We start from the raw sequence: 11,424 nt of genomic DNA, 5'->3' as shown, positions 1-11,424 counted from the left end.
GACTGGGCATGGTGGCTCACCTCTGTAATCCTAGCACTTTGGGAGGCTGAGGCAGGTGGATTCCCTGAGCTCAGGAGTTCAAAACCAGCCTGGGCAACACAGTGAAATCCGTCTCTACTGAAAATACAAAAAAATTAGCCAGGCGTGGCAGCATGAGCCTGCAGTCCCAGCTACTCGGGAGGCTGAGACAGGAGAATTGCTTGAATCCGGGAGGAGGAGGTTGCAGTGAGCCAAGATTGTGCCACTGCACAGCCTGGGTGACAGAGCAAGACTCCATCTCCAAGAAAAAAAATAAAAAAAGGAATAGACAATTATCATTACTTTCAGAAGAAAAGTTGTTCAATGACCGAAAACTAACTTGTTCAATGAGTTGACTAATCATGCAATGTATTTTAAGAATTAATATTTTTCTTATACACAAGGAAAAAGCAGTCGCAAAATAAATTTCATGTTATCAATTAAAAAAATTTGAAATAAACATATCAGGAAATAATTAGTATCCTGTTTAAAATAATCAAAACCCTTATGAAATGTCATAATCTAATCTTGAACAAATTTCGTGTCATATTGTGTTTATGACTAGAGAAATAGTTTTACGAAAATATAAATTTTTGTCAAATTATTAAAACTATTTAAAGTAATTCCAAAATAAAAAAAGTCCTATGTTTGTGACCATATGTTAACTTTGTAACATTATTTTATAGTTTATCACATTATGTATAACATGAAAATATTTTATAATATCTCTACACATGCTTTAAGTATACTATATTTATATTAGACAAGACATGGAAACATAATGAAGGCCAAAAATAGTGTATATATAAGAAAAATACAATAAAGAGCTCTGGAGCAATGCAAAAACAAGCCCAGTTAAACTCTCACCATTTATCATAAATAATTACATTCAATATAGATGATGATTTAAATGTTGAAATTAAGCTCTAGTTGAGTGTGAAGAAAATATGTTTATATTTTATTACATATGTTTGTGGTCTTTCTAAGCAGTATACTAAAACAAAGTTCCTGAAGAAAAAAGATGATTGATTAGCCCAAGTAAAAATTAAATGATTTTAAACATAAAAATACAAAATTAAAAAAGAAATAACATTAAAATAAGAAAATGTCTTAAGATATATGGCAAAAGATTCCCACAGATTTTCAAAGAGTAGAAATTTAGGTAGAGGGGGCATAAAAGCCAGCATAGATCAGTGGAAATGAGAAACCAGAAATAAATTCACACATATACGGTCAACCGATGTTCAACAAGTGTGCCAAGAACACATAATCGAGGAAAGGGTAATCTTTTCGACAAATGATTTTGGAAAAACTGAATATTCATATGCAAAACCATGAAATTTTATTTTATGTTTTATTATACCACACACAATAATCAACTCAAAATGAATTAAAAATGTAAATGTAAGAACTGAAACTCCCCAGCGCTTTGGGTGGTCAAGGCGGGCAGATCACCTGAGGCAAGGAGTTCAAGACCAGCCTGGCCAATATGGCAAAACCCTGTCTCTCCTAAATATACAAAAATTAGCCAGGTGTGGTGGCATACGCCTGTAATCCCAGCTATTTGGGAGGTTGAGCCAGAAGAATCACTTGAACCTGGGAGGCAGAGGTTGTGGTGAGCTGAGATTGCCACATTGAACTCCAGCCTGGGCAGCAAGAATGAAACTTAATCTCAAAAAAAAAAAAAAAAAAAAAAAGAACTGAAACTACAAAACTCCTGGAAAAAAAAATGGAGAAATGGCTTTATGACGTTAGGTCTCGCAACAATTTTTTGGATATGGCACCAAAAGCACAAGGAATAAAAGCAAAATTAAGCAAGTGGGACATCAACCTAAAAAGCTTCTATGTAGCAAAGTCAATAGAGTAAAGAGACAACCTACAGAATGTAAGTAAATATTTGCAAAACATGTATCTGAAAAGAGGTTAATATCCAAAATATATAATAAATGCCTACAACTCAGTAGCCAAGAAAATAAGTAAGCTGATTTTAAAATGGACAGAAGACTTGAATCGATATTTCTTTAAGAAGACATACAAATGGCCAACAGGCAATCAAAAGATGTTCAGCATCAGTAGTCATCAGGGAAATGCCAATCAGAACAAGAGTGAGTTATCACCTCACACCTGTCAGGATGACTATTATCAAATAAATAAACCCAACAGACAAAAACAAAGAAACAAAACAAAGTGAGTTTTAGAGAAGATGTAGAGACATTTGAATCCTTGTGCACTGTTGGTGGGAATGTAACATGTTGCAGCCACTGCGCAAAAAAAAAAATGCAGGATCCTAAAAATAGACCCAACAATCCTGCTTCTGGGAATATATCCAAAGGAACTGATATCAGGATTTTGAAGTGATATGTGCACTCCCATGCTCACTGCAACGTTGTTCACAATAGCCAAGATATGAAAACAACCTAAACATTCACTGACAGATTAGTGAATAAAGAAAATGTGGTATATAACTACAATGGAATATTATTTAGCCTTAAAAGAAGAAATCCTGCTATATGCAACAACAGGGATAAATATGGAGAGGATTATACTAGGTGAAACAAGCCAGTCATTGAAGGACAGTGGATGATTCCACTTATATGAGGTATCTAAAATAACCCAACTTACAGAAAATGAACGTAGAGTGGTGTATATTAGGTTCCAGGGAGAGGGTAAAAGTCAGGAGTTGCTTTCCAAGGGTATAAATTTTCGGTTCGGCAAGATGAATAAGTTCCAGAGATCTGCTGTGCAACATGGTACCTATAGTTAACAATACAGTACTGTGTACTCAAAATTTTTTGAAGTGAGTAGATCCATGTTTTAAGTGTTCTTTACACACACATACATACACACAAGCAAAAGGCACAATGATTTCACATATAAACGTGTTCAATGTTGCATCATTATAGTGTCAAAATTGTGTCAATAATCTACAAATGATTGGGTCAATTATGACCCAAGCATTTAAGGAAATGTCATGTAAGCATATAAGTCATTTTTAAAGAACATTACCACTATTGAATAATACTCACCATATAATAGTAAATGGAAAAAAGCACAAAAATACATATGATTTACATGTAAAATTCCAGACTCATCAATATGTGCAAAGCAATATGCACATTTTTAGCAAGAGTCACTTTCAAGTGGTAGGAAGAGAGATGGAACTATCTCCTTAATTTTGCTTTCTGGGGTTTCAAGCATTCTACAATGAGCTAAACATAGCAGTAATAAAAGCAGTAATAATAAAAATAAAAATTATGACTTCATGTTGGTAGCGTTTGCCTAATACATAATAGAATTATGTTATGTATGTTAGTTTTTCCTTTTTCACATTCTTCTTAAAATAATTGTGTGATCTAGACCCTATTATTATCCTCCCCTTATTGCCACTCAATGAACTGAAATTTAGATACATTATGTAATTTGTTAAAGAATTTGGTAACTTGTTTACATGGGCAGTAAAAGGCAGAGTCTGCATTGAAAACCATAATCAGAAAAAATATAATAAAAGCAACACCTGGATTTTTAGAAAGATTTGCAATATGAATGCAACATATTCCTTAGGTCTCATTTTTTTTGTCCCTTTGTCATCTAGGTACCTTAATCTTCACCAATGCTGAGGATAAATGTATTTGTTTGTTATTGAACAAATTACTTCTTTTCATTATTCTATACCAAGAGTTGGAAAAGTTTTTCTGTAAAAGGCCAGACATAAAATATTTCATGCTTGTGGACCATGTGATCTCTGTCATAACTATTCAATACGTAGACACATACACACACACACACACACAAATAAATAACATATATGATACCTAACATATATAATATAGGTATACAAATATATAATTAAGTATGTAAACATATACAATACCTAAGCAAATGTGCATGGCTAAGTTTAATAAAACTTTATAGACATCAAAAGTTTTATTAACTTTTGATGCTAGTTAATTCTAGGATGCTATAATTCTAGGATTCTAGGATGCTATAAATTCTAGGATGCTATAATTCTAGGATGCTATGAACTATCACTCTTTTGACATTTTTGACAATTTAAAAGGTGTAAAAATCATCTTTAGCTTGTGGGCCATATAAAACAGGGCTGGACAAATTTGGCCCATGAGTTGTAGTTTGCTAATCCCTTTCCTATACCTTTGCTCTGACATCACCTGTGGTTGCACATGCCCCCTCCTCCTCCTAGCTGACTTTTTCCTTCACCTTAAAAACTAAAATGTGTCTCCCCTGTGATGCTTCCAGATAGGGTTATTCCAGTGTGCTCTTAAAATTCTTTAGTTATTCAGTTGTATTTCAGTTATCTATTGATGTCTGAATTTTTAAATTTAATCTGTAAACTCATTCAGACCAGAAACTGCTTATTTTATTTATAGGGAGAAGCCCAATGCCTGTCCATATTAAGCAATTTATGTGTATTTTTGGATGAATGAGTGTAAGAATAAATACATGAATTTCAGGGAGTTCATTATTCCTAAGTTTCCATTGGATTTCATATCCAACTACATCCTACTAAAACGACTTTCAGCCTATAATCCCAGCACTTTGGGAGGCTGAGGCAGGTGGATCACTTGAGGTCAGGAGTTCAAGACCAGCCTGGTCAACATGGCAAACCCTGTCTCTACTAAAGATACAAAAATTAGCCAGGCACGGTGGTGGGCACCTGTAAACCCAGTTACTTGGGAGACTGAGACAGGAGAGTTGCTTGAGCCCAGGAGGGGGAGGTTGCAGTGAGCTGAAATCACACCACTGCACTCCAGCCTGGGCGACAGAGAAAGACTCTATCTCACAAACAAACAGACAAACAAACAAACCAAAAACCACTTTCACTAGAAGCTCCATTTTATGACAGCTGTGTTGTGTGTGATGCTGATGGAGAGGATTGTGAAGGAGGAATGGCAGAGATGAAAAGGCTTGCTGAGCTTCCTATAGAACTTCTGGAACCTACTTGGGAAGAAGAGCTGGCGACTTGTCTCTGGTGTGGGAGACATTGAAGAAGTTGATGGCCCATGGCCAGCCCACAGGCTCCTTGACAGTTCCTCTAGAACTTCCCCAGGAGCAGCTATTTGTTAATCATCTGAGCAACTGTCCTTGAAATATAAACCCGCTCTTCTAGGCCTTCTATAACCGTAAAACTGCCCTAAAGAAGTAGTGTCTCCTGATATCCTCTGCCTCATGAATGTTCTAGCGAGGCAAGTCTTCCCTGAATTAACCAGAGGAAAATCAAGACCTGGAAGAGGTATATGTCCTATGGAAGCTCCTGCTACTAAAATTTTTCTAACCTAGAAAGCTTTACAGGATAGAGTTAGGAAAAAAATCCTGAGTCATTTCTTTTTTCTGCAGCCTTAGATCTCACTTACCTTACAACACAGGCAAACAAAACAGACTTAGAGAAGAAAGGAACTGAGGAGATATTCCTAGTGTGAGTAGAGGAATAAAATTAAGTATCCCACAAACCCTGCTCAAACCTTGTCCAGTTGAGCAACTGAACCTGGAGAGTGGCCCCTGGTAAATTAAGTCCTTGGCAAAAAGCCTTACCTGTGTCCAACAAGAACATGTGCCTTGTCCAGCTCTTGCTGACATCCATGCTTCATGCATGCCCTTCATGCACGTCTTTCATAAATGTAATCAAAGAGCTTTCTCTCTGTTTCAGCAAAGCCAAAAGAGAAATCAGGGAAGTCCTATCCCTTGTTCTGGTTGAGCTATTAATGACTGAAGCTGTAGCCAGCTCACTGCTGCCTTGTGTGTCAGTGGCATGTCAGAGGTGGGTGAGCACAGTAGGAGGATTGGCCATGCTCCCTGTCCTGGCTTTCAGAAAATTATTCCCAGTCATGCCTTTTTTGTCCTCAGGGCCAGTTGAAGGGCTGGCACCTCTATCCCCGCCGCCACCTCCCTGATGTTTCTGGGCTCACTGAAGCTCCTCTTCTTTCCCTTACTCAGTAGGACCTGACCTTTCTTGAATCTATTGTCCTTTGGGGCCCAAAGAAATACTGGATGTTGAAAGGATGAATTCAAAAAGAAAAACCATACTCTAGGGATATAGGGTTGGGCAAAGTAAAGCACAGAAATTTTGGATTCTTAGTGATCTAAGTTTAAAACCAGCTCTCTAACTCACTGACTTGAGGTATTTAGTGATTTATCAAACTTTCTGAGTTTCAGTTTCCATATGGCTTGGACAAAGATCATAAGGCTCATTTTATAGGATTGGTGTGATGAGATGACATATATAGCAATCATATTAAAATATTATATTATAACATATATATATATAAATATCTCACATTAACATTATATTACTAAAACCTATCATATGGCAATAATTTTTCATTTATTTAACAAATATGTATTGAGTAATTGCTATATGCCAGGCATTGCTCTAGACCCTGAGATAGAGAAATGAACAAAACATGTGAAGTCTCTGTGCTCATAAAGCATTATTTGAATGGCGGAATTCAGGCGTTGAACAAACGAATGATTAAGTACATAAGACTAGTCATTATAAACAAAATTTGAGATGAGAGAAACAGGAAACTGCTGACAGAAAGGACTCGATCAAGTAGAATTCCTTTAGTATAAAATTTGGGGTTTTTTTGGCTAATCTTAGGCTGGTCATGGTTAAGAAAAATGTGTAAGATGTAATTTCTTGTCCAAATGTTGATCAAATGAATTGAGGCTTTAAGATTTTGAAATGGTTAGTGAGCAGCACAAGATAGAAATAGTGATTCAGGCTTTCAGAATCACAATTTTAGAGAGAGGAAAAATTATGATTTTTTTATTGAACTATAATTTTTAACAGCAAAAGAATGGAAAAATTACCTTAATTCCATCAATAGGAATTGATTAAAAATTGTATATTTTCCATTGGAATATAATGAATTATACATATATCATATTAATATGGGATAAAGTCACATGGAATAAACTCCCAGATAATTTTTTATGTGAGGGAAAAGCAAGGTGAGTGACATTATATTCAGTGACATTGTACTCACATCACACAAATTAAATATATCTTATAAAAATAAATATTACCCTTAGACATATAAAATATACACAGTTGACCCTTGAACAACATGGGTTTGAACTTCATGGGCTCAGTATATGTGGATCTTTTTCCATGGGGTGCCATGTGGAGGGTTGACTTTTTGTATTCACAGGTCCCACAGGGCACACAGTGGGACCTGAGTATGTGTGTGTTCCATGAAAGGACCTTATATGCAGAACAATCCCCAAATGCAGAAGGAGCTGAGAAACCAAAGAACAAAACAGACAAATCCAATTTGTTGGTAAAAGGTAATTTACTGGGGAATTTAAAAATGGAAGTGTGGTCTTGGGAAGCAACCAGGTAGGTAGGTGTTTGTACGTGTTACCCCCAGCTCCAGGATGTATATTCCATAAGAAAAGGGTATATGTGCTCCATACAGACAATTAAAGGCAACACTACAGAACAGGCAAAAATGTTGTGTGCATCATAGCCTATAATTTGTGCAGTAACATCAAGGTTGCTTTGATCTATAAGTAGGATTTATAGTAAGTAGATGTTCTTACACTAAGAGCAGTAAATAAAGTAGGAATAAGGAGGCATTCACAGGAATGCAGCTAATCAGAAGTCAACACGGTGGATTAGCATCTGAGATGGTGTCACTTTTGTCTCCATAATCCACCTCTCTAATTCAGCTCTTACAATTTCATGCACCCACCTCTTCCATGGTGGTCCCTGAGCCTCTGACAGGGGTGAGGGATACAGTCATTTTGATGATGTGGGTGACATATTACTTCAATTTGTTTTCTGCTTGTAAGCAGAGGCTGTGGCAACAATACAAATGGCAACAGGTGATGACATTTATGCCAAGACACACAATTAATAATGCCTTTTACCACCATGTTCCTCAGGGTCCAAAACAAGAGGCATAAAGCCGAGAAGCAACAGAAACAGAAGAGTACAGGTGGAAATACAAGTGTTTAGTAGGTGCTTGGCAGGGCAGCTCTTCTGTCTCTGTTGTTTAAGACAAGGGCAAGCCAACAATTATGGGCTGGAGGTACATACCAAGCATGTTACCCTAGGGGTGAAGGTGCTGGTATTATCTGTAAAGTTACAGGAGTGGCAAAGAACCATGTCAAATGGCTGACCAGACTGCCCTTTAAATAGGTCCGTGTTCCAGTGTCTTGGTGTGTGGAGTGTCTTAGCTCAGACTCCAATAGAATCAACGGAGACCACTTTAGTCGACTGGGGAATTCCTCACCTTCTGGCAAGAAATACACTATTTAACCTGGGAAATGTTCCCAGTCCAGCCCCTATTTGGAGGTTAAATACTCTATATAACCTGGGAGATGCATCCCCTCCCCTGGCTTGAGATCTTGGGGAGTGCTAAATACCATTTGCCATTGTCCTCTATCAGCTCCAGTAGAAATGTATCTGGTTGGGCCTTTTTTATAACTCTGATAAATGGACCCTCCTCTGTGGTGATCCTGAGTCATTGGTATAATGCCAAACTCATATTCATTTCAACTGAATTAAGACATCTAATGGCTTGAGGCAAAACCTTTGCCCACCCTTGCCAGGTATTGGATTGTGAGAGTGCTCACAGTTGTGTCTTCAAAATGTCGTTTTTCCTTTCAATCAACTCTGCTGTTTGGGGATTATATGGCAAGTGAATTATCTAATCTATAGCTTTTTCACGTGCCCAGTCTTGGACATCATGTCCTGTGAAATGTGTGCCTCAGTCACTATCAATGGATCAAAGATATCCACACATGACAGTGAGTTGTTCCAAGGCCTTGATGATGACTATTTGGTTTGCCCTTTTATAAGGGAAGGCCTGCAACAATCCCATGGCAGTATCTACACATGCTAGTGCATACTTTTGTCCAAAGCTTACTGACAGGGGTCCAATGTAGTCTAATTGCCAGTCTCTCACAGGGGCAGCTGTCTTATATATTTGTCTAGGATTACGTGGGATATGGTGGGAGTGGGATATGGTGGGAGTGGGATATGGTGGGACACAAGTGGAAGCACTGCTGCTACTGCTGCCACTAAATCTGCATAGTGAGGAAGCAATCCTTCTCTTTTTCCAGCCCACTACTGCTCTGCAATGCCCACTGTGTTTATGCATTCAATCAGCTAGCTCAGATGATTGCAAGGCAGCCAGTGTTCTAATTTTGGCTGGGATATCTGCCTTCATGGTGATGGGAGTTGAATCCGACTGGTATGGTGAAACATGACACACAATTAGGCTTACAAGGGGTTCTTGTAGCCTTTCCACCTTGCACCTCCCCGGAAGGGTTTTTTGAGCACATTCAAATCATCTTGGACCACTGGGCAAGCCAAGTTGTAAGATCATTAGACATTGCCCAACTGTCTGTACAGATAACTGTAGGCCATGGCTCATGGTACGAATCAACCATATAGCTCAGAGTTCTGCCCATTGTCTGCTTTGCTGAACTCCCATCTCAAACCAGATAGCATCTGTCTGTGGTTTTACAGCGACTTCTGTCCATACACAAGTGTTACCTCAGCTGTACCCATCTGAGTACCAAATGTTTTCAGGAAAGGGGGCCATGTCTTTGGCTACCATTAGAGGTGTCCGCTGTGGGGGTTTCACAAGAAGGGCAGCACTGGCCTCATAGTATACTGGCCCTAAGATAGTGTATAATTCATTCCCCAAGGGACTTGTAGAGAAGCCACTACAGGTTACAGGTATGCATGCCACTTTTGTAAAGTGGAGGCTTGACCAGTAGCTGATACATACCTAGCAAACAACACTTCTATTCAGCCTTTAGTAGGGAGAACTCTTCTTACTGTTACCAGCAAAGCAACAGTTATGGGTTCAACTTGTCATAAAGCTTTGTCTACCCCCAGGACTGGTTGTTTCATAAGGGAATAGTAGGTTTTGGCATCCTTTCATTGTTGTGACCAGAATCCTAAGGGAACCGTTGTCCCATGCTGGACTTGCCAGAGGGCACAACTGGTCCCTCAGGAATTATGGTCACATCCAAAGACACTGGTATCCCAGGAACGGGGGACGCTAAGCCTTGTGCCTGAGCCACTAGTATTTTAGCTTTCTCAAGTGTGTTCTCTTCTTTATCTTAGCACAAACTAGATTCCTTCTTTACTAGTTGGCATAGGGGACACAAACATTGGGTTAAAAGTGAAGTAAATATCCAAAAAGACCTAGGAAATTTGTAACTGTTTAACTGTCTTAGATGTGGAAAACTGTTGTATTTTGTCAATGACTATGCCTGGGATAAGATGTGTCTTACCCAACCAAGTGACCCCTTGGAACTTTATAGCCAGTCATGGGCCTTGTATCATTTGCATGTTGATGACCTATCCTATCCACTGGAGAACGGTACACAGTGCATCCAGGTGTTACTGTTGCAATGACAGGTCTTCAGGGGTTAGCATAGTCATCAATATAATGCCTGTGAGTCAGGGGTAAAGGGATGCTAAAGAAGGCAGTAGCCAAATCTAATACAGCATAAGTGCTATATTGTGCATTATTTGTTCTATCATTTGAGTTCTATTATGCACAATATGGAAAACAACCCCCAAATGTGCAGAAAGAGCTGAGAAACCAAAGAAGGGAGACAAATCCAGAGTCACTAAAGGGTAGGTTATTGGGGAACTTATGGATGGTAGTATGGTCTTGGGCAGCAGCAAAACAGGTAGATCTCTGTACCTGTTAACCCTCAGACCAAGGGCTTATACACCATAGGGAAAGGGTGGATGTCCTCTGTGCAAGACAATTAAAGGCAATCTTCTGGAACAGACAAGAATGCTATATTCATCATAGCCTATAACTTGTATGATAATATCACAAAGGCAGAATTTGTAGTGAGTACAAGTTCTTACAGTAAGGATGGAAAATAAAATAGGAATCAGGAAGTATTCATGAAACTTGGGCTAATCCAAAGTCAACATGGCAGATTATTATCCAAGATGGAGTTACTTTTGTCTCCACAGCACAGATATCAGTACATGTGGAGAGGTTCCTAGAACCAATGCCCAAGATATAGGGAGTTGACTGTAAATAGAAAATTTCTGGAAGGATAGACAAAAAATGTTAATATTATTGACTTTGGGACAGGGATGTGGGGAACCAGAAAGGTCAGCATTGAGAGGGAACTATTTTAATTATATGTTATTTCATACTTAATTAATTTTATCATGTAGGTTTATTAAAGTTTTTGGAAAAAGCGAGATACCTGAAACAAAACAACACTTTCATTCTGATTATTTCCCCAATAATTTCTTGCCTCATGACTCAAATAAAGATATTAAAATTAATCCATGTCTCAATACCCATTGTGAAAAGGAAATGAGATAAAGTGTAAGAAACATGCCAAACCCTGGTGACTGTCATATATGATAAGGCTGTATCACGATACTATTTGACC

The sequence above is a fragment of the Rhinopithecus roxellana genome, chromosome 15, assembly GCF_007565055.1.
Source record: "Rhinopithecus roxellana isolate Shanxi Qingling chromosome 15, ASM756505v1, whole genome shotgun sequence".
NCBI classification, from domain to species: Eukaryota; Metazoa; Chordata; class Mammalia; order Primates; family Cercopithecidae; genus Rhinopithecus; species Rhinopithecus roxellana.
This window is presented reverse-complemented; position numbering follows the sequence as displayed.